The sequence below is a fragment of the Pristiophorus japonicus genome, unplaced genomic scaffold (assembly GCF_044704955.1).
Source record: "Pristiophorus japonicus isolate sPriJap1 unplaced genomic scaffold, sPriJap1.hap1 HAP1_SCAFFOLD_749, whole genome shotgun sequence".
In the NCBI taxonomy this organism is placed as follows: domain Eukaryota; kingdom Metazoa; phylum Chordata; class Chondrichthyes; family Pristiophoridae; genus Pristiophorus; species Pristiophorus japonicus.
Window position 1 is genome coordinate 53,996 of NW_027254665.1, and position 24,564 is coordinate 78,559.

The 24,564-nt window shown below is 45.8% G+C and overlaps 1 pseudogene; it reads left to right on the top strand.

The window, feature by feature from the left end:
- Positions 1–24,564, top strand: part of LOC139256604 (zinc finger protein 420-like) — a 54,399-nt pseudogene that overhangs the window by 15,457 nt on the left and 14,378 nt on the right.

Consider the following 24,564-nt stretch of genomic DNA (forward strand, 5'->3'; position numbering starts at 1 on the left):
TACCTGACCGAATTTTGCTTATCCAAATGTCCTGCTACTGCTTCTTTAATAATGGACTCCAACATTTTCCCAACCACAGATGTTAGGCTAACTGGTCGATAGTTTCCTGCTTTTTGTCTGCCTCCTTATTTAAATAGGGGCGTCACATTTGCAGTTTTCCAATCTGCTGGGACCTCCCCAGAATCCAGGGAATTTTTGGTAAATTACAACCAATGCATCCACTATCCCTTCCGCTACTTCTCTTAAGACTCTAGGATGCAAGCCATGCGGTCCAGGGATTTATCTGCCTTTAGTCCCATTATCTTACTGAGTACCACCTCCTTATTGTGATTGTGTTAAGTTCCTCCCCACCCGATAGCCCCTTGACTATCCACTGTTGGAATATTGTTTTGTCCTCTACCGTAAAGACTGATACAAAATATTTGTTCAGAGTTTCTGCCATCTCCATGTTCCCCATTACTAATTCCCCGGTCTCGTCCTCTAAGGGACCAACATTTACTTTAGCCACTCTTTTCCTTTTTATATACCTATAGAAACTCTTGCTATCTGTTTTTATATTTTGTGCTAGTTTACTTTCATAGTCTATCTTCCCTTTCTTAATCATTTTTTTAATCGTTCTTTGCTGACTTTTAAAAGCTTCCCAGTCTTCTGTCCTCCCACTAATTTTGGCCACTTTGTATGCTCTTGTTTTTAATTGGATACCGTCCTTTATTTCTTTAGTTAGCCACGGATGGCTATCTTTTTTCTTACACCCTTTCCTCATCACTGGAATATATTTTTCTTGAGAGATGTGAAATATCTCCTTAAATATACACCACTGTTCATCAACCGTCCTAAACTTTAATCAATTTTCCCAGTCCACTTTACCCAACTCTGCCCTCATACATAGAAACATAGAAAATAGGTGCAGGAGTAGGCCATTCAGCCCTTCGAGCCTGCACCACCATTCAGTAAGATCATAGCTGATCATCCACCTCAGTACACCTTTCCTGCTTTCTCTCCATACCTCTTGAGACCTTTAGGCATAAGGGCCATATCTAACTCCCTCTTGAATATATCCAATGAACTGGCATCAACAACTCTCTGCGGTAGGGAATTCCAGAAGTTAACAACTCTGAGTGAAGAAGTTTCTCCTCATCTCAGTCCTAAATGGCTTACCCCTTATCCTTAGACTGTGTCCCCTAGTTCTGGACTTCCCCAACATCGGGAACATTCTTCCTGCATCTAACCTGTCCAGTCCCATCAGAATTTTATGTTTCTACGAGATCCCCTCTCATCCTTCTAAACTCCAGTGAATACAGGCCTAGTCGATCCAGTCTCTCCTCATATGTCAGTCCTGCCATCCCGGGAATCAGTCTGGTGAACCTTCGCTGCACTCCCTCAATAGCAAGAACGTCCTTCCTCAGATTAGGAGATCTTAACTGAACACAATAATCCAGGTGAGGCCTCACCAAGGCCCTGTACAACTGCAGTAAGACCTCCCTGCTGCTATACTCAAAACCCCTAGCTATGAAGTCCAACATACCATTTGCCTTCTTCACCGCCTGCTGTACCTGCATGCCAACTTTCAATGACTGATGTACCATGACACCCAGGTCTCGTTGCACCTCCCCTTTTCCAAATCTGCCGCCATTCAGATGATATTCTGCCCTCGTGTTTTTGCCCCCAAAGTGGATAACCTCACATTTATCCACATTATACTGCATCTGCCATGCATTTGCCCACTCCCCTAACCTGTCCAAGTCACTCTGCAGCCTCTTAGCATCCTCCTCACAGCTCACACCGCCACCCAGTTTAGTGTCATCTGCAAACTTGGAGATATTACACTCAATTCCTTCATCTAAATCATTATTGTATATTGTAAATAGCTGGGGTCCCAGCATTGAACCCCACTAGTCACTGCCTGCCATTCTGAAAAGGACCCGTTTATCCTGACTCTCTGCTTCCTGTTTTCCAACCAGTTCTCGATCCACGTCAGTACATTACCCCCAATACCATGTGCTTTAATTTTGCACACCAATCTCTTGTGTGAGACCTTGTCAAAAGCCTTTTGAAAGTCCAAATACACCACATCCACTGGTTCTCCCTTGTCCACTCTATTAGTTACATCCTCAAAAAATTCCAGAAGATTTGTCAAGCATGATTTCCCTTTCATAAATCCATGTTGACTTGGACCGATCCTGTCACTGCTTTCCAAATGCGCTTCATAGTCCAAATACCTTCATAGTCTCCTTTATTTAAGTTTAGTATGCTGGTTAGAGATCCAACTTTCTTACCCTCCTTCTGAATTTGAAATTCAATCATGTTATGATCACTCATTCCAGGGGGATTCTTTACTTGGAGATTGTTTATTAATCCTGTCTCATTACATAGGACCAGATCTAAGATAGCCTGCCCCCTGGTTGGTTCCATTACATACTGTTCAAGGAACACGTTCCTTATGCACTGTATGAACTCCTCCTCAAGGCTACCCTGACCAATTTGATTTGTCCAATCAATATTGAGGTTAAAATCACCCATGATTATTGCTGTTCCCTTTTTACAAACCCCCACTATTTCCTGGTTTATGCTCCGACCAACAGAGTTGCTACTGTTAAGGGACCTATAGACTATGCCCACCAGTGACTTTTTCCCATTATTATTCCTTATCTCCACCAAAACTGTTTCAACACCCTTATCATTTGAGCCAATATCGTTTACTATTGCAGTGATTCCATCCTTTACCAATAGAGGTACCCCACCTCCTTTTCCTGTCTGTCTATCCTTCCGGATTGTCAAGTACCCCTGAATATTTAATTCCTAGTCCTGGTCACCTTGCAACCACGTCTCTGTCATGGCTATCAGATCGTACCCATTTGTCTCAATTTGTGCCGTCAACTCATCTATTTTGTTACAAATATTACGTGCATTTAGACAAAGTGCCTTTAAGTTTGTTTTTTTACCCTTTTTTCCTGCTTGTTTCCTCTCTTTCAAACTCACTTTCTTTATTTTTGCTTTCTAACTACAGCTTTACTCCTCTCCTACTGAATCTATTTTCAGGTTCTCATCCTCCTGCCAAGCTAGTTTAAACCTGTAATGAAACAGTGGTCTGCCTTTAAAGAAGAAATAGTTGAGGTACAGTTGAGTACATTCCCACTGGTGGGAAAGGTAGGGCAACTAAAGTCAAGGCTCCCTGGATGACGAAACACCTAGAGAACATGATCAAGCAGAAAAAGAGCATGTATGACAGATGTGAGGTTGCTAATACATCTGAGAATAGGCTATAGAAAGATCAGAAGGGAAGTGAAGAAGAAAATAAGAGGGGCAAAGAGAGGGTATGAGAATAGAATGGCAACCAACATCAAAGGTAATCCAAAAGTCTGGAGTTTAGAAGAATGAGAGGTGATCTCATTGAAACATTCAAAATTCTGAAGGGTATTGACTGGGTGGATGCTGAGAGGTTGTTTCCCCCGGCTGGAGTGTCTGGAACTAGGGGGCACAGTCTCAGGATAAGGGGTAGGCCATTTAAGACTGAGATGAGGAGGAATTCCTTCACTCAGAGGGTTGTGAATCTTTGGAATTTGCGGTCCCAGAGGGCTGTGGATGCTGAATCTCTGAATATATTCAAAGCTGAGATATAGATTTTTGGAGTCTAGTGGAATCAAGGAATATGGAGATCAGGCAGGAAAGTAGAGTTGAGGTCGATGATCAGCCATGATATTGAATGGCGGAGCAGGCTCGAGGGGGTGTTGGGCCTACTCCTGCTCCTACTTCTTATGTTCTTTTTCAGGCATATAAATAGTAAAAGGGTGGGGCTGATTAAGGACCAAAAAGGAGACCTATGCATGGAGGCAAAGGGTATGGCTGAGGTACTAAATAAGTACTTTGCATCTGTCTTCACCAAGGAAGAGGATGCTGCCATAGACAGTGAAGGAGGAAGTTGTGGAGAGTGGAATACACTCAACTGTACCTCAACTATTTCTTCTTTAAAGGCAGACCACTGTTCCATTACAGGTTTAAACCTGAATGGATAGAAATTGATAGAGGTATTAAAAAGGCTGGCTGAACTTAAAGTAGATCAATCACCAGGAGCGGATGGGATGCATCCTAGGACGCCAAGGGAATTGAGGGTGGAAATTGCAGAAATATTGGCCATAATCCAAACCTCCATAGATACGGGGGTGGTACCAGAGGACTGGAGAATTGTAAATGTTACACCATTGTTCAAAAAAGGTGTAAAATTAAACCCAGCAACTCCAGGCCAGTCAGATTAACCTCAGTAGTGGGGAAGCTTTTAGAAACAGCGATCAGAGACAAAATTAATATAGTCACTTGGATAGGTGTGGATTAATTAAGGAAAACCAGCACAGATTTGTTAGAAGGCAAATCGTGATTAATCAACTTAATTTGAGTTTTTTGATGAGGTAACCGAGAGGGTTGATGAGGGTGATGAGGGTAATGCGGTTGATGTGGTGTACACGGGTTTCCAAAAGGTGTTCAACAAAGTTCCACATAAAAGGCTTGCCAGCAAAGTTGAAGCCCATGGAATAAAAAGGACAGTGGCAGCATGGATACAAAATAGTCTAAGTGACAGGAAACAGAATAGTGGTGAATGGTTGTTTTTTAGACTGGGGGAAGGTATACAGTGGTGTTTGCCAGGGTCCTGTTCTAGGACCACTGTTTTTCTTGATATATATTAATGACTTGGGGCACAATTTCAAAATTTGCACATGACACAAAACTTGGAAGTATAGTGAACAGTGACGAGGAGAGTGGGCTGGTAAAATGGGTGGACATGTGGCAGGGGAAATTTAACCCAGAAAAGTGTGAAGTGATACATTTTGGTAGAAAGAATGAGAGAAAATATAAACTAAATGGTACAATCCTAAAGGGGTTGTATGAACAGAGAGGCCTGGGGGTATGTATGCAAAAATTGTTGAAGGTGGCAGGGCAGCTGGAAAAAGCAGTTTAAAAAGGCTGACAGGATCCTGAGCTTCATAAATAGAGGTAGAGTACAAAAGTGTGGAAATTATGATGAACCTGTATAAAACACTGGTTCAGCCCCAACTGGAGTATTGTGTCCAATTCTGGGCAACGCACTTTAGGATGTGAAGGCCTTAGAGAGGGTGCAGAAAAGATTTATGAGAATGACTCCATGGATGGGGGACTTCAGTTATGTGAATACTTGTTCTCATTGGAGCGGAGACGATTGAGAGATTTGATAGAGATGTTCAAAATCATGAGCGATCTGGACACAGTATATAGAGAGGCACTGTTCCCATTGGTTGAAAGGTCGAGAACCAGAGGACAGAGTTAAGGTGATGGCAAAAGGACCAAAGGCGACACAGAAACTTTTTTTATGCGGCGAGTGGTTAAGATCTGGAATGCACGGCCTGAAAAGGTGGTGGAGGCAGACTCAATCTTTTCTTTCAAAAGGAGTTGGATAAATATCTGACGAGATAAAGTTTGTAGGCAGGGGAGAGGGACTAGCTGAGAGCCCACATGGGCTTGATGGGCCGAATGGTCTTTTGTGTTGTAACCATTCTATGATTCTAAGTTCTTTCTCTGCTGGTCACTGGGATCCTGAAGCCCAGGAGATGTTGGGACAGATGACCAAAAGATTGGGCAAGGAAACATAAGAAATAGGGGCAGGAAGGCCATTCGGTCCCTCGAGCCTGCTCTGCCATTCAATGAGATCATGGCTGATCTTCTACTTCAACTCCACTTTCACATCCAATCCCCATATCCCTTGATTCCCTTATTATCTGAAAATCTATCCATCTCTGTCTTGAATATACTCAAAGATTGAGCCTCCACAGCCCTCTGGGGTAGAGAATTCCAAAGAATCACCACCCTCTGAGTAAAGAAATTTTGCCTCTTCTCAGTCCTAAATGGCCAACCCCTTATTCTGAGACTGTGACCCCTGGTTCTAGATGCCACAGCCAGGGGGAACATGCTCTCTGCATCTACCCTGTCAAGCCCTATGAGAATTTTACACGTTTCAAGGAGATCACCTCTCATTTTCTAAACTCTTGAGTGTGTAGGACAATCCCCCCCCATCCCAGGAATCCATCTGGTGAACCTTTGTTGCACTTCCTCTATGGCAAGTATATCCTTCCTTAGGTAAGGAAACCAAAACATAGAAAATAGGTGCAGGAGTAGGCCATTTGAGCCTGCACCGCCATTCAATGAGTTCATGGCTGAACATGCAGCTTCAGTACCCCATTCCTGCTTTCTCGCCATACCCCTTGATCCCCCTAGTAGTAAGGACTTCATCTAACTCCTTTTTGAATATATTTAGTGAATTGGCCTCAACAACTTTCTGTGGTAGAGAATTCCACAGGTTCACCACTCTCTGGGTGAAGAGGTTTCTCCTCATCTCGGTCCTAAATGGCTTACCCCTTATCCTTAGACTGTGACCCCTGGTTCTGGACTTCCCCAACATTGGGAACATTCTTCCTGCATCTAACCTGTCTAAACCCGTCAGAATTTTAAACGTTTCTATGAGATCCCCTCTCATTCTTCTGAACTCCAGTGAATACAAGCCCAGTTGATCCAGTCTTTCTTGATATGTCAGTCCTGCCATCCCGGGAATCAGTCTGGTGAACCTTCGCTGCACTCCCTCAATAGCAAGAATGTCCTTCCTCAAGTTAGGAGACCAAAACTGTACACAATACTCCAGGTGTGGCCTCACCAAGGCCCTGTACAACTGTAGTAACAAGCTCGGGATCTTTTACATCCACCTGAGAGAGCAGACACGACCTCTCAGTTTAACGTCTCATCTAAAAGACGACACCTCTAACAGAATGGCATTCCCTCAGCACTGTGCTGGAGTGTCAGCCTAGATTTTGTAAAGCTCCCTCTACACTGTTCCATCAAACACTCCCAGGGCAGATACAGCACAGGTTAGATTCAGAGTAAAGTTCCATCAAACATGTAGAAAGTGAGTTTGAAGGACAGAGGAAACAAGCAGGAAAAAGGGTAAAAAAAACAAATTTAAAAGCTCTTTGTCTAAATTCACGTAGCATTCGTAACAAAATAGATGAGTTGACGGCACAAATAGATACAAATGGGTATGATCTGATCGCCATTACAGAGACGTGGTTGCAAGGTGACCAGGACTGGGAACACAATATTCAGGGGTATTTGACAATTCGGAAGGACAGACAGAAAGGAAAAGGAGGTGGAGTAGCATTGTTAATAAAGGATGGGATCAGTGCGTTCGTGAGAAACGATATTGGCTCAGAATATCAAGAGGTTGAATTAGTTTGGGTAGTGATAAGGAATAATAAAGGGAAAAAGTTGCTGGTGGGCGTAGTCTGTAGGCCCCCTAATAGTAGCTACATGATTGGATGGAGCATAAATCAAGAAATAATGGAGACTTGTAAAAAAGGAATGACAATAATCATGGGTGATTTTAACCTTCACATGTTTTGGTCTCTGTAACTAAGGAAGGAAATACTTGCATTGGAGGCTGTTCAGAGAAGGTTCACTAGGTTGATTCTGGAGATGAGGGAGTTGACTCATGAGAATAGGTTGAGTAGGTTGGGCCTATGCACGTTGGAGTTCAGAAGAATGAGAGGTGATCTTATTGAAACTTATAAGATAATGAGGGAACTCGACAAGGTGGATGCCGAGAGATTATTTCCACTCATGGGGGGAAACTAAAACTAGGGGACATAGTCTGAAAATAAGGGGCCGCTCATTTAAAACTGAGATGAGGAGAAATTTCTTCTCTGAGGGTTGTAAATCTGTGGAATTCTCTGCCCCAGAGACTAACCTCTGCTGTACATGCCCTGGAAGTGTTTGATGGGACAGTGTAGAGGGAGCTTAAATCTGTATCTATCCCAGGCTGCATCTGCCCCCGGGAGTCTTGGAAGCGACAATGTAGAGGGAGCTTAAATCTGTATCTAATCTGTACTGTACCTGCACTGGGAGTGTTTGATGGGACAGTGTACGGCGAAACAAAGAGATCAAACAGTTTCCTCTACAATGTGTCTTGCTTTCTCTCCCTGTCTCGCTCCCTCTCCCAGTGTATCTCCATCTGTCTCTTTTCTTTGATTTTGATCTCACTGTCTCCCTCATTCTCCCTCTCTCTCTCTGTCTCCCTCTCTCTCTGTCTCGCTTACTTCAACTGTATCGCTCCCAGTCTCTGCCCCACTCTCTGCCAGTCATTTGAACATAAAAGCAAAAAAGCATAAGACCCCCTGGGGTAGAGCATTCCAAAGAGCCACAATCCTTTGAGTGAAGAAATTTCTCCTCATCTCAGTCCTAAATGGCTGACCCCTTATTCTGAGACTGAGTCCTAGTTCTAGACTCCCCAGACAGTCTGTCCACAATACTCCAGGTGTGGTCTCACCAGGGCCCTATATAATTGCAGTAGGGCATCTTTATTCTTGTACTCAAATCCTCTTGTAGTAAAGGCCAATATACCATTTGCTTTCCTAATTGCTTGCTGTACCTGCATGTTAACTTTGTGATTCTTGTACAAGGACACCCAGGTCCCTCTGAACACCAACATTTCCCAATCTCTCTCCATTTAAAAAATACTCTGCTTTTCTATTTTGCTGACCAAAGTGGGTAACTTCACATTTCTCCACATTACATTCCATCTGCCATGTTCTTGGCCACTACTTTAACCTGTCTGTGTCCCTTTGCAGCCTCTTTGCATTAACCTCACACATTACTTTCCCACCGAGCTTTGTATCATCAGTCAACTTGGATACAGCACACTCGGCCCCCTCATCTAAGTTATTGATACAGATTGTGAATAGCTGAGGCCCAAGCATCCATCCTTGCGGTACCCCACTGGTTACAGCCTGACAACCTGAAAATGACCGTCAATCCGTGTAATATATTGCCCCCAATCCTATGGGTCCCAACTTAGTGTCTCGCTGTGTCCCCGCCCCCACCCTCTCTGTCAGTCTCTCTGTCTGTCTGCCTCTCTCGGTCAGTCACTCTCTCTCTCTCTCCCAGTGTATCTCCATCTGTCTCTTTTCCTCTATTTTGATCTCACTGTCTCCCTTGGTCGAGCTCCCCCTCTCCCTCGCTGTCTCTCACACTATCTCTCTCCTACATCTATCTCTCTGTCTCTCTCGTCTCTCTCGTCTCCCGCTGTCTCTCTCCTTCTGTCTCCCTACATCTATCTCTCTGTCTGTCTCTAGTCTCCCACTGTCGCTCTCTCTCTCTCTCTGTCACTCACTCCATCTGTCTTGCTGTCTCTGTCTCTATGTCTGTCTCCCTCTGTCTTTCCCTCTGTCCATATCTCTCTCCCTCTCTAGCATAACTAAAACCACCTCCGTAACATCGCCCGGCTTTTGGTGTTTCGGACAGGGGGGTAATACCCCTTTGGAATTTTGTATTCCTTACTGTCACTTTTGATTAGCTCACGCTTTTCGAAGTTTACTACTCAGCCATTCTTGCCCTTGTCCATTGGCTTGTCCTTTAGATTTTTGGTGTTATGGACAGAGGGGTAATGTCCCCTTGGAGTTTTGTATTCCTTACTGTCCCCTGTAAATTGGTTTAGCTGTTTTTTTAGAAATTATGCTACTCGATCTTTCTTGTTCTTAGTCTTATCACTTCCTTTATTTGGGTTATCTCTTGTTCCTTATGTTCTGGTGTTCTATGTTATAATCCCTGTGCCTCTGTGTCGTTCTGGACCCTGGGGCATGTTGTTCCTTTTGAATTGTTTGTGTGTCGGTGGGGGGGAGGGCGGTTTATTCTTGGATTTTCTAGGGATTGGTGTTTTGTCTCTCATTTCTAAGTTAAGATTTTTTATTTTATTATTCCTACCTTGCTGTGCATATGTGTTTCGTTCTAGACACTGATGCAATTTAGTATCTTTAGGTTTTAGGTCTGTGTTGGGTTTGGTCTTGGGCTCTGACGGCTTAGGTTTTGTGGTGTTTGGGTCTTGACTAATCCTTGTGGGGTTATGTTTTAGATTAGGGTTGATTGGCTGTTTGGTTCTGGGTTAGGGTTTGGTATTGGGGCTCCAATTTGGTTAATATGTTTCCAGGTAGGGATCTGTTTTAGAAACATAGAAACATAGAAAAATAGGTGCAGGAGTAGGCCATTCGGCCCTTCGAGCCTGCACCGACATTCAATAAGATTATGGCTGATCATTCCTTCAGTACCCCTTTCCTGCTTTCTCCCTATACCCCTTGATCCCCTGAACCGTAAGAGCCATATCTAACTCCCTCTTGAATATATCCAGTGAACTGGCATCAACAACTCTCTGCGGCAGGGAATTCCACAGGTTAACAACTCTCTGAGTGAAGAAGTTTCTCCTCATCTCAGTCCTAAATGGCCTACCCCTTATCCTAAGACTATGTCCCCTGGTTCTGGACTTCCCCAACATCGGGAACATTCTTCCTGCATCTAACCTGTCCAGTCCTGTCAGAATCTTATATGTTTCTATGAGATCCCCTCTCATTATTCTAAACTCCAGTGAATAAAGGCCCAGTTGATCCAGTCTCTCCTCATCCCTGGAATCAGTCTGGTGAACCTTCGCTGCACTCCCTCAGTAGCAAAAACGTCCTTCCTCAGACTAGGAGACAAAAACTGAACACAATATTCCAGGTGAGGCCTCACTAAGGCCCTGTACAACTGCAGCAAGACCTTCTTGCTTCTATATTCAAATCCCCTAGCTATGAAGGCCAACATACCATTTGCCTTCTTTACCGCCTGCTGTACCTGCGTGCCCACTTCCAGTGACTGATGAACCATGACACCCAGGTCTCGTTGCACCTCCCCTTTTTCTAGTCTGCCGCCATTCAGATAATATGCTGCCTTTGTGTTTTTGCCCCCAAAATGGATAATCCCACATTTATCCACATTATACTGCATCTGTCATGCATTTGCCCACTCACCTAACCTGTCCAAGTCACCCTGCAGCCTCTTAGTGTCCTTCTCACAGCTTACACCGCCACCCAGTTTAGTGTCATCTGCAAACTTGGAGATATTACACTCTATTCCTTCATCCAAATCGTTAATGTATATTGTAAAGAGCTGGGGTCCCAGCTCTCCACTAGTCACTGCCTGCCATTCTGAAAAAGATCCGTTTATCCCGACTCTCTGCTTCCTGTCTGCCAACCAGTTCCTTATCCATGTCAGTATATTACCCCCAATACCATGTGCTTTGATTTTGCACAACAATCTCTTGTGCGGGACCTTGTCAAAAGCCTTCTGAAAATTCCAAATACACCACATCCACTGGTTCTCCCTTGTCCACTCTGCTAGTTATATCCTCAAAAAATTCCAGAAGATTCGTCAAGCATGATTTCCCTTTCATAAATCCATGCTGACTTGATCCGATCCTGTCACCGCTTTCCAAATGCGCTGCTATTTCGTCCTTAATGATCGATTCCAACATTTTCCCCACTACTGATGTCAAGCTAACTGGTCTATAATTACCCGTTTTCTCTCTCCATCCTTTTTTAAAAAGTGGTGTTACATTAGCTACCCTCCAGTCCATGGGAACTGATCCAGAGTCAATAGACTGTTGGAAAATGATCACCAATGCATCCACTATTTCTAGGGCCACTTCCTTGAGCACCCTGGGATGCAGACTATCAGGCCCCGGGGATTTATCGGCCTTCAATCCCATCAATTTCCCTAACACAATTTCCCGCCTAATAAGGATATCCTTCAGTTCCTCCTTCTCATTAGACCCACTGACCCCTACTACCTTCGGAAGGTTATTTGTATCTTCCTTAGTGAAGACAGAACCGAAGTATTGGTTTAATTGTTCTGCCATTTCTTTGTTCCCAATTATAATTTCACCTGAATCCGACTGGAAGGGACCTACATTTGTCTTTACTAATCTTTTTCTCTTCACATATTTATCGAAGCTTTTGCAATCAGTTTTTATGTTCCCTGCAAGCTTCCTCTCGTACTCTATTTTCCCCCTCTTAATTAAACCCTTAGTCCTCCTCTGTTGAATTCTAAATTTCTCCCAATCCTCAGGTTTGTTACTTTTTCTAGCCAATTTATATGTCTCTTCCTTGGCTTTAACACCACCCTTAATTTCCTTTATTAGCCATGGTTGAGCCACCTTCCCAGTTTTATTTTTACTCCAGACAGGGTTGTACATTTGCTGACGTTTATCCATGTAATCTTTAAATGTTTGCCATTGCTTATTCACCGTCAACCCTTTAAGTATCGTTTGCCAGTCTATTCTAGCCACGTCACACCTCATACCGTTGAAGTTACATTTCCTTAAGTTCAGGACCCTAGTTTCCGAATTAACTTTGTCACTCTCCATCTTAATAAGGAATTCCACCATATTATGGTCACTTTTTCCCAAGGGGCCTCGCACAACAAGATTGCTAATTAGTCCCTTCTCATTACACAATACCCAGTCTAGGATGGCCAGCTCCCTGGTTGGTCCTCGACATATTGGTCTAGAAAACCATCCCTAATACACTCCAGGAAATCCTCCTCCACCTCATTGCTACCAGTTAGGTTAGCCCAATCAATGTGTAGATTAAAGTCGCCCATGATTACTGCTGTACCTTTATTGCACACCTCCCTTATTTCTTGTTTGATGCTGTCCCCAACCTCACTACTACTATTTGGTGGTCTGTACACAACTCCCACTAGCGTTTTCTGCCCTTTGGAATTCCGCAGCTCCACCCATACCGTTTCCACATCATCCAGGCTAATGTCCTTCCTTACAATTGCATTGATTTCATCTTTAACCAGCAACGCCATCCCGCCTCCTTTTCCTTTCTGTCTATCCTTCCTCAATGCTGAATACCCTTGGATGTTGAGTTCCCAGCCTTGGTCCACCTGCCTCGGGCCATGTCTCCATGATGCCAATCACATCGTATCCGTTAACTGCTATCTGTGCAGTTAATTCATCCACCTTATTCCGAAACTCCTCGCATTGAGGCACAGAGCCTTCAGGCTTGTTTTTTTAACACACTTTGCCCCTTTAGAATTTTGCTGTAATGTAGCCCTTTTTGTTTTTTGCCTTGGGTTTCTCTGCCCTCCACTTTTACTTTTCTCCTTTCTATATTTTGCTTCTGCCTCCTTTTTATTTCCCTCTGTCTCCCTGCATAGGTTCCCATCCCCCTGCCATATTAGTTTAACTCCTCCCCAACAGCACTACCAAACACTCCCCCTAGGATATTGGTTCCGGTCCTGCCCAGGTGCAGATCGTCCGGTTTGTACTGGTCTCACCACCCCCAGAGGTGGGACCAGTACAAAGTTCAGTTCAGGGTTGGGTTTTAGGGCTTGGTTTTCATTCATCGGTTGTTTGGGTTGTGCTTAAGTTTTTAGGGGTGGGTGTTACCGTGTTTTGGGCAGTGGCGGAGGTGGGGGGGGTGTTGTTACCATGTTTTCGGCAGTGAGGGGTGGGGTTACCGTGTTTTGGGCAGTGGGGGTGTAAATGTGGATTCTTTTCCCTCAATCTGGTACAGCGAAATCACTGAGTCAAATACCGATTCTGCTTTAAACAAAGCGAGCATTTATTTCAAAAGCAAATCCCGATCGGGGACTTTATCAGACAGAAGGAATGCAACTCTGATAGATCGCACTCACTTCCTACGGACAAAGTGATGTTACATTGTAAAGGCACGACGGTTATACATTTTCGGAAAAAGATAACAAGATACAATATGAGTGACATCCTAGTTCAGCCTATCCTCTTTGATCCCTCTTTCCCTTTGTCCACTCATAAGCCGATCTAAGAATGGTCTGATTTTACACAGGCCCATTATTCTCTTACTGTTAATGTTTCAGGTTAGCAATGTGAGTTAGTACGACCTTGAGGTTTGTTTTGCAAGCTGTGGGTTTTGTTTCAAAATGTGTTAGTGTTGTAACATTTTGCAGTCTCGAGTCTGAGATGTCATGGCTATTCCTCCATGAATTCTTTGTTAGCTTACACTGTTCCTATACAATTCCCACGTTCTCAACTTAAATGTCTCGATACATTTTTAAATATTCACAGGGGGGTGGTGTTACCATGTTTTGAGAGTGGAGGGGGGATGTTACCATGTTTTGGGCAGTGGTGGGGGAGCGTTGGTGGCTGGGGTTAATTGTTGTGATTGGTGGGATGGTGTCTTGGGTCAATCGGTGGTTTGTGTGTTTGGGCCTAGTGCTGATAATCAGCCTCGGCTGGATTTCTGTGTGGCTCGGGAGGGAGGCGGGTTGGAGCAGAGGTCCTGTTGTTCCCGGGGAAGGGATCAGTCTCTGGGTTTTTTAGGGGGTTGATTTTAAGTCGTTGTTACGTTCTTTGTGGAGATTTAGTTTTGTACTTTGGTGGACTGATTTTTATTTTTGGATTTTTAATTTAATTATTTAATAATAAAAAAAATTACATTGTTGTAACTATTTTTAGGTGAGGGTTCTTTTTATGAATGATTGGGCTGTAGGGTGGGGAAGGGGATTATGGGCCTTAAATTGTGAATGGTTTTGGTGGGTTGATCAGGATCCGTGCCGTGTTGACTGACCACGTGGGGAGGTGGGGGGGGGGGTGGGGAATTTAGGAAGCATTTTTTTATTTGTTTTTCAATTTATTTTCGTATGTGTACACTACGGTTCGACGGCAATAATTATCGGTTGGTGGTGGGTGAGGTCAGGGGGACAACAAGGGGGAACAGAGAAATCACGGTACCACAGCAGACAATTATCTTATTTAGTTCTAGTTAGTAGTACAATTAGAGCTGGTACAGGAAAGATTTTTTTAGAAGCAGAGAAAAATGAGAGAGGTTTTTTTAAAGACAGCACCGTGGATCTGAAATCTGGATAGAGTGAGAGAGAAATCCACCAGGGAGGGGGGAGAAAAAGGTCAGGGGGATTTTTTGGGGGAGGATTTATAAAACTCACTTCACGATCCGTCGTCTAGGTGGCTGATTGTAGTCTATAGACCTAACGTTTCACATTTACTGGGGCTTCATCTGAGGCCAGGAAAAGCAAACGGGTGCGGGGGTGGGGGGGGTTAGTGTGGTGGGGGTTCAAGAGTCACGCGAGTTTTCGATCGAAAAACGTACAGTGAGAGGTTATGGAGAATTTAGAGCTCCTTACCTTCCACTAGATCAGTCAAAACGAGAAGGGCTGTGAGGAGGGAAAAGAACTATTTAAACCTTTGTTTCTCTCAATGATCAGGTGTCAATTGTTTGCTTTGTCTGGTCTTCTGGTTCTTCTTTCTCCTTCTGATGTGTTCTCTCTGTGTGGTCTGTTGTCCTACCTGTTTGTTAGGTAAAAATGTAGAGTCCGCCTTCTCTTTGTTAGTGTGTAGTATGTGATGCCTCACCTAGTTGAATGTCCATGGTTTGGAGTGGGGATTTTTTGTTAGGCGGGGTCTAATGTTTTAATTTCTTAGTGGTTTGTTTGTTTCCTTTCTGCCGTATATCTCATTTTCCCTTACTTTTCATAAATATTTGTTTTTTTGATTTAAATAATTTTTAAAAATGTATAAAAAAAAAATTTTGTTATTGTTTAGGGGTTGGTTCTGTTATTTTTATTACTGTCTTAGTTTTGCTATCTGTTTTTATATTTCGAGCTAGTTTACTTTCATAGTCTATCTTCCCTTTCTTAATCATTTTTTTAGTCATTCTTTGCTGGTTTTTAAAAGCTTCCCAATCTTCTGTCCTCCCATTAGTTTTGGCCACGTTGCATGCCCTTGTTTTTAATTGGATACCATCCTTTATTTCTTTAGTTAGCCACGGATGGCTATTTTTCCTTTTAACCCTTTCCTCCTCACTGGAATATATTTTTCTTGAGAGTTATGAAATAGCTCCTTAAATGTACACCACTGTTCATCAACCGTCCGACACTTTAATCTATTTTCCCAGTCCACTTTAGGCAACTCTGCCCTCATACCTTTGTAGTCTCCTTTATTTAAGCTTCCTACGCTGGTTTGAGATCCAACTTTCTCACCCTCCATCTGAATTTGAAATTCAACCATGCTATGGTCACTCATTCCAAGGGGATCCTTTACTAGGAGATTGTTTATTAATCCTGTCTCATTACACAGGACTAGATCTAAGATAGCCTGCCCCCTGGTTGGTTCTGTTACATACTGCTCAAGGAACCTGTCCCTTATGCACTCTATGAACTCTTCCTTAAGGCTACCCTGACCAATTTGATTTGTCCAATCAATACGGAGGTTATAATCACCCATGGTTATTGCTGTTCCCTTTTTACAAGCACACACTATTGGTTTATACTCCGACCAACAGAGTTGCTACTGTTAGGGGGCCTATAGACTACGGCCACCAGTGACTTTTTTCCCCTTATTATTCCTTATCTCCACCCAAACTGTTTCAACATCCTGATCATTTGAGCCAATGTTGTCTCTCACTATTGCAGTGATTCCATCCTTTATCAACACAGCTATTTTGTTTCCCTGGAGTTCCTATTATGAATTTCAGAAACTTCGGTGCCAAGTGGACCAGGTGTTTAAAGGTCATTCATTTCCCTCTTTCCATGTTGCTGTTAGTTAAAGGTACAGAGATTGATTTCCCCCTCATTATGCATCTTTAGTAGTTAAACAAAAATCCTTCCTATTCGTAGTGAGTCACTCTGCACTGGGAGAGATGGCTGGTGACTTCAGCCTTTAAAATACTCCTCTTGTTCAAATCCCTGTGTAAAGAATGTAAAGCCCTTACTCTACAGCATGAAACCATACGAGGCACATTCTGGGACAAGGTCACTCTGTGATCTGCTCTCTTTATTTACAGGACTCCAAAGACGATGACCCTGTGTAGGACCTCCCTTTTTATACCTGTGTGATCAGGTAAGGAGTGTCTCTCACAAGTTCACCCCATGTGGTCAAGATGTGCATCTAGGTTGAATGTATACAGTAATACAGTGGTGTTACATTGTGGTTACATACATGACATCACCTCCGCCCCCCCCCCCCCCCCAAAGTCATATCGGGATCATAGGTCTAGTCTTTCAGGTGGTCTACGCTCCCTCGTGGAGCGCTGCAGTTGGGGCTCTGGTTGTTGGACACTCACGTGAGTGTCTGTCACCTGTGGTGATTCCGGCCTCTCCGGGCTGACCGCAGGGACTGTGCATTCTTCTGATTGCTCTTGTTGCTCGTTCACTGGCGGTGTTGTGAAATCCATCTCATGGTCTTCTTCAGGTTCCTCCGTGTCGGTGCTGAACATTTTTTTTTACTTGGTCCAGATGCTTACGGCATATCTGACCATTGTTGAGTTTTACCACGATGACCATATTCCTCTCTTTGTCAATTACAGTGCCCTCAAGCCATTTGGGCCCCACGGCGTGATTGAGGACGAATACAGGATCATTTATTTCTATACACCTCCCCCCTCGAATTACAGTCATGGTACTCATTTTGAGACTTGCGCTTGCCCTCAACTATGTCGGTCAGGACTGGGTGAATGAGGGACAGCCGAGTTTTGTGTCTGTTTCATTAGTAGCTCTGCGGACGGGACCCCCGTGAGCGAGTGCGGACGGGATCTATAGGCCAGCAGGAGGCGCGACAGGCGGCATTGTAGGGAGGGTCCTTGAATCCTGAGCAACCCTTGCTTAATGATTTGGACCGCACGTTCCGCCTAGCCATTGGAGGCCGGCTTGAACGGCGCAGTCCTGACGTGGTTGATGCCATTGCCCGACATAAACTCTCGGAATTCGTAGCTTGTGAAACATGGTCCGTTATCACTAACCAGGATGTCTGGCAAGCCATGGGTTGCAAAGATCGCATATAGGCTTTCCACAGTGGTGGATGACATGCATGAATTCAGAATGATGCACTCGAACCATTTCGAATACGCATCTACCACAATAAGGAACATCTTACCCATGAATGGGCCCGCATAGTCAACATGAATGCTTGACCATGGCCTGGTGGGCCAGGGCCACGGGCTGGGCGGGGCCTCTCTGGGGGCATTGCCCGGCTGGGCACACGTGTGCCTGCGAACACAATGTTCCAGGCCACCAAACGTGTGACCGGCAATAGCCTTCATCAGCACAATGCCTGGGTGCTCGCTGTGGAGTTCCCTGATGAATGCCTCCCTGCCCTTCTGGGGCATAACTACCCGGCTGCCCCATAGTCGGCTTGGATGGAGAGCTCATCCATCCGTCTGTGGAACGGTCTGACCTCCTCAGGGCATGCTCCGTGTGCGGGCGCCCAATCCCCAGTCAGGACACATTTCTTAATCAGGGATAGGAGGGGATCTCTGTTCGTCCAGATTTTGATCTGGCAGGCTGTGATGGGGGAGCCTGCGCTGTCAAAGGCATCGACAGCCATGACCATCTCGGCACTTTGCTCCGCTGTCCCCTCAGTGGTGGCCAGTGGAAGCCTGCTGAGCGCGTCAGTGCAATTTTCAGTGCTGGGCCGGTGCCGGATGGAGTAGTCATAGGCAGCCAGCGTGAGAGCCCATCGCTGTATGCGAGCTGATGTGTTGGCATTGGTGGCCTTGCTGTCTGACAATAGGGATGTTAATGGCTTGTGGTCCGTCTCTAATTCAAACTTCCTACCAAAGAGGTACTGATGCATTTTTTTTACACCACAGATACACGCAAGCGCTTCCTTCTCGACCATCCCATATCCCCGTTCTGCTTGAGAGAGCGACCTGGAGGCATAAGCCACAGGTTGTAGTTGACCCTCAGCATTGCCCTGCTGCAACACGCACCCAACCCCTAGGACGATGCATCACATGTCAGAACCAATTTTTTTACAGGGGTCGTACAGGGTCAACAACTTGTTTGAACAAAGTAGGTTTCGCGCCTGATCAAAAGCCCGTTCCTGACAGTCCCCCCAAAACCAATCGCAATCTTTATGCAGGAGCACGTGTAGCGGCTCCAACAACATGCTCAAGTTCGACAGAAAGTTCCCGAAATAGTTCGAGTCCCAGGAATGAACGCAACTCCGATGTGTTGCAGGGCCTGGGTGCTCGTCGAATCGCCTCTGTTTTGGATTCGGTGGGCCGAATCCCATCTGCAGCAACCCTCGTGCCCAGAAACTCAACCTCAGGAGCTAAGAACAGACATTTAGACTTCTTGAGTCGCAGGCCTACCCGGTCCAGTCGGCATAGCACCTCCTCCAGGTTGTGGAGATGTTCCTCGGTGTCTCGATCCGTGATGAGGATGTCGTCCTGGAATACGATCATTCCAGGAATGGATTTAAGCAGGCTTTCCATGAATCATTGAAAAATTGCGGCCGTTGATCTAATGCCAAACAGGCACCTGTTATAAACGAACAGTCCCTTGTGCGTGGTGATGGTGGTCAGTAGTTTAGATTCGTCGGCCAGTTCCTTGGTCATATAGGCTGAAGTGAGGTCAAACTTGGTGAACAGCTTGCAGCCTGCCAGCGTGGCGAAGAGGTCCTCTGCTGTCGGGAGCGGGTATTGATCTTGTAGGGACACCAGATTGATGGTGGCCTTGTAGTCTCCACAGATCCTGACAGAGCCATCCTCTTTTAGGACGGGCATGATGGGGCTCGTCCAGTCGCTGAATTCAACAGGCGAGATGATGCCCTCTCTCAACAACCGGTCCAATTCGCTCTCGATCTTTTCCCGCATCACATATGGCACCGCTCTGGCTTTGTGGTGCACTGGCCTGGCGTCTGGGGTGATGTGTATCACTACCTTAGTGCCTTTGAAAGTCCCGACGCCCGGTTGGAATAGTGAATCGAATTGTTGTAGGACTTGTGAGCACGAACTTCGCTCCACAGACGACATTGCGTGAACATCCCCCCATTTCCAGTTCATCTCGGCTAACCAGCTCCTCCCCAACAGTGCTGGACCATTGCCCGGGACAATCCAGAGTGGCAGCCGATTCACTATCCCATTGGGTGTGACAGCCAACATTGCACTGCCTAGTACCGGAATGATTTCTTTGGTGTAAGTCCGTAATTGTGTCTATATGTGCTAATTTGGGTCTGTTGGCTTTAAGTGGCCATAGCTTCTCAAATTGCTGAACGCCCATGAGTGACAGGCTGGCCCCAGTGTCCAGCTCCATGCGTACAGGGATGCCGTTTAATAAAACGCTCATCATCATTGATGGCGTTCTGGTGTATGAGCTGTGAATATTCGCCACATGGACCCGCTAAGCTTCGGCATCCATCGATTCGCCCCAAAAGTCATCCTGCCTCAAAGAACCCTCTTCTGGTCCATCCGCCTCATATATTAGTCTGGTTGCAGGCTTCCTGCACATTTGAGCTAAATGGCCACTGAGATTACAGTTCCTGCAGACAAACTGTTGAAATCTGCAAGATCTAGCTGAGTGTTTTCCCCCACACCTCCAGCATGAGTTAAAGTTTCTATTGTTGGGAACAAAGGGACTATGGCCAGGCATTCCTCGCTGACTGTCCCTTTGACTGCTCTTAAGTACCCTATTAGTGGGTGTCAATGGCCCCGTCCCGAGCCACATTGTCCACTGTGATGGCGTGAATGTCCGTTCAGCCTGCCATTGTCTGTTACAGTCCTACTCTGGGGTCTATTGCTGCCTGGGGAATGTTGGACTGCCCCTGCCTGCCTGAGTCACATTGATGATGTTGACTCCCTGATCCATCACCGCGTTAGAGGCAGAGTTGCGCGCGTATATTATTTTCGTGTCTTCCTCCCCCGCCATGAAAGTTTGAGCCATCAACGCCGCCGCTTCTAAGGTCAAATCCTTGGTCTCAATTAATTTGTGGAAATTCCCGCATGACCGATGCCCTCGATAAAGAAATCCCTTAGCAAGTCCCCGTGCAGGCGTCTGTGAACTTAGAGGCTGGCCAAACGCCAGAGGTCCGCTACGAAGTCCGGTATGCTCTGTCCTTCATGACGTCAGTGGGTGTAGAATCTGTGTCAGGCTATATGTATGCTACTCGCCGGTTTGAGGTGCTCCCTGATCAATTCAGTAAGTTCTTCAAAGGTTTTGTCCGCCGGCTTTTCGGGTGCTAGTAAGTCCTTCATGAGCATGAAAGTCTTTGGTCCGCAGCTGATCAAAAGATGAGCCCTTCGCTTGTCAGCCGCTGCATCATCTAGCCATTCTTTCGTAATGAAGCTTTGCTGAAGCCTCTCGACAGAATCGTCCCAGTCTTCCCCAGCACAGTACCGTTCCTCTGTGCTACCGGTGGCCATTCTCGTGAATTCCCGTTTCTTGTCGCCAATGTAAAGTCCTTACTCTACAGCATGAAACCACACGAGGCACATTCTGGGGACAAGGTCACTCTGTGACCTGCTCTCTTTATTTGCAGGACTCCAAAGATGATGACCCTGTGTGGGACCTCTCTTTTTACACCTGTGTGATCAGGTAAGGAGTGTCTCCCACAAGTTCACCCCTTGTCAAGGTGTGCATCTAGGTTGAGTGTATACAGTAATACAGTGGTGTTACATTGTGGTTACATACATGACACCCTCCAAGGCCTTGCCCCTCCCTATCTCTGTAATCTCCTCCAGCCCGCCAACCCTCTTAATAAGGAGAAATAATTTTCAGTGTCAGAAGGGTCGGTAACCAGAGTGGAGTTGAGGTAGAAGATCAGCCATGATATTACTGAATGGTGGAGCAGGCTCGAGGGGCCAATGGGCCTAATCCTGCTCCAATTTCTTGTGTTCTTAAAGGGTAATGGAAATGCAGAACTCGATGTTTCCCATATAACTGAGGCTGGGGGCCAATTGATCAGGCTCAAGGGGCCAAATGGCCTATTCCTGTTTCTATGTTCCTACTTACAGTGACGACTTTTGTAAACAGCTTTTACAGGGGTTTAGAAGGAGAGGATACGCCGAGGGGATTAAACCTGGGCCCCTCCTGTTAATGTGACTCAGTCACACTGGTCGGTGCCTTTACCCACTGAGCCATTGGGAGGAGGCTCCAGTGACCCTGCTGGAAAATGCACGTGTGAGGCCTCAGGTGAGGACAGGGGAATAGCTTGTCGACACTCACTGTCGAGGTTCACACGTGGACATTGGGCACATGGGTCACATATTGGAGAGAAACTGGTGAGTGTAGAACTGAACCCAGCCAGAGTCAGCACCTTCAGGGGAGGAGAACCAGTGAGTGTAGAACTGAACCCAGCCAGAATCAGACATTAGTGAACCAGTTGGGTTTTTACGACAATTCGGTCGCTTTCATGGTCACTTTGTTCTAGTGCCAGCCCCACAAATTAGCAGGCTCATTAAGTTCAAATTACTAATCTGCCTCTGTTTTCTCTCTCTCACTCCCTTTTTCCTGTTTTAAATTAATTTTACAGGGTATTAGAAGGGGAGGATTTGCAGACGGGAAACTCAAATCGCAGACCGCATCAAGATCTGACAGCGTCACTCGATTCATCGGGACCCGAATATCATCGGCCTCTCAATATGGAAGCAAAAAGCACCGTTGACAGTGGGGAGAAAGTGTACACGTGTTCTGTGTGTGGACAAGGCTTCAGCCAAATCTCTGGCCTATTGAGACACAAGCGCAGTCACACCGGGGAGAGGCCGTTCACCTGCTCCGAGTGTGGGAAGGGATTCGCTCGTTCATCCCACCTTCTGATACACCAGCGAGTTCACACTGACGAGAGACTTTTTAAGTGCCCGGACTGTGGGAAGAGCTATAAACATTCCGGGGAACTGACATACCATCAACGTGTTCACACCGGGGAGAGCCCATTCAGGTGCTCTCACTGCGGGACTGGGTTCAGTCGATCATCTAAACTCGCTATACACCAGCGCACTCACACTGGGGAGAGGCCGTTCACCTGCTCTGTGTGTGGGAAAGGATTCAGTCGGTCAGGTAGCCTGCTGAGACACCAGCGAGTTCACACTGGGGAGAGGCCGTTCACCTGCTCTGAGTGTGGGAAGGGATTCACTGATTCATGCAACCTGCTGAGACACCAACGAGTTCACACTGGGGAGAGACCGTTCACCTGCTCGGAGTGTGGGAAGGGATTCACTCGGTCATCTGACCTGCTGAAACACCGAGTGCACACCGTGGAGAGGCCCTTCACCTGCTCTGATTGTGGGATGGGATTCACTCAGTCATCCAACCTTCTGAGACACCAGCGTATTCACACTGACGAGAGACCTTTTAAATGCCCGGACTGCAGGAAGTGCTATAAAAATTCAGCAGAACTGAGCTGCCATCAACGTGTTCACACTGGGGAGAGACCGTTCAGGTGCTCCGTGTGTGGGAAGGGATTCATTCGGTCATCCGACCTTCTGAGACATCAGCGAGTTCACACTGCAGAGAGGCTGTTCACCTGCTCCGAGTGTGGGAAGGGATTCGTTCAGTCATCCGACCTTCTGAGACACCAGCGCACTCACACTGGGGAGAGACCGTTCACCTGCTCAGAGTGTGGGAAGGGATTCACTCGGTCATCCTTCCTCACTGAACACCAGCGCATTCACACTGGGGAGAGGCCGTTCACCTGCTCAGAGTGTGGGAAGGGATTCACTCAGTCTTCGATCCTGCTGAAACACCAGCGAGTTCACAAGTGACTGCAGAGGTGGGATTCTGCTGTTCTTGCTACTGTTAATCACATCCCGGACTGAACCATGTTCATTCTGACAGTTGGTTTATTTTTCTGCTGATGACTCCTATAACTGGGCTGGAGTTTAATATTCTGGATGAATGGGAAATAAATCAGCTTTGCTTTTCACACATTGCTGTGGATTTTTGTCTTTCCCACCTGAGTGTTTAGCATCACCTAGCGAACTCAGAGAGGACAATCTGGGGGGAGGATTGTACGGTGGGAACAGAACTTCAGCCTGGACACAGTCCTTCAGGGCCACACTGAGGGGGCCAAATGGCACTTTGGTCTTTCTCGTCTATCATCACCGACAACAAAGTCGCCGTGCGGGTTAATCTTGAGCTGTGTCAGAAATGTGTCCCAGCCGCTCTCTTCCATGGTTTGGCAATGCTAAATAGTATATACTTCAATGCAAGGAAGATGATACAAAAGTTGACTGTGTGGTTGATAGTGAAAAAGAAAGCTATAGACTGCAGGAAGATATCAATGGACTGGTCAGGTGGACAGAACAGTGGCAAATGGAACTCAATCCGGAAAAGTGTGAGGTAATGCATTTGTGGAGGGCTAACAAGGCAAGGGAATACACAATAAATCGTAGGACAATGAGGTGTAAAAGAACAAAGGGACCTTAGAGGGCATGTCCACAGATTTCTGAAGGTCGCAGGAAGTAGATAAGGTGGTTAAGAAGGCATGCAGAATACTTGCCTTTATTAGCCGCGGCACAGAATACAAGAGTAGGGAGGTTATGCTTGAACTGTATAAAACACTACTTAGGTCACAGCGAGAGTACTGTGTGCAGTTCTCGTCACCACATTATAAGAAAGATGTCATTGCACTAGAGAGGGTACAGAGGAGATTTAGGAGGATGTTACCTGGACTGGAGAATTTAGCTATGAGGAAAGATGGGATAGGCTGGGGTTTTTTTATGGAATAGAGGAGGCTGAGGGGAGACCTAATTGAGGTGTATAAAATTATGAGGGGCCTAGATAGAGTGGATAGGAAGGACCTATTTCCCTCAGCAGAGGGTCAACAACCAGGGGGGCGTAGATTATAAAGTGGTAGGAGGTTTAGAGGGGAGATCTCTTCACCCAGAGGTGGTAGGTGTCTGGAGACCACTGCCTGAAAGGGTGGTAGAGGCAGAAACCCTTGTAGCATTTAAAACGAACTTGGATGTG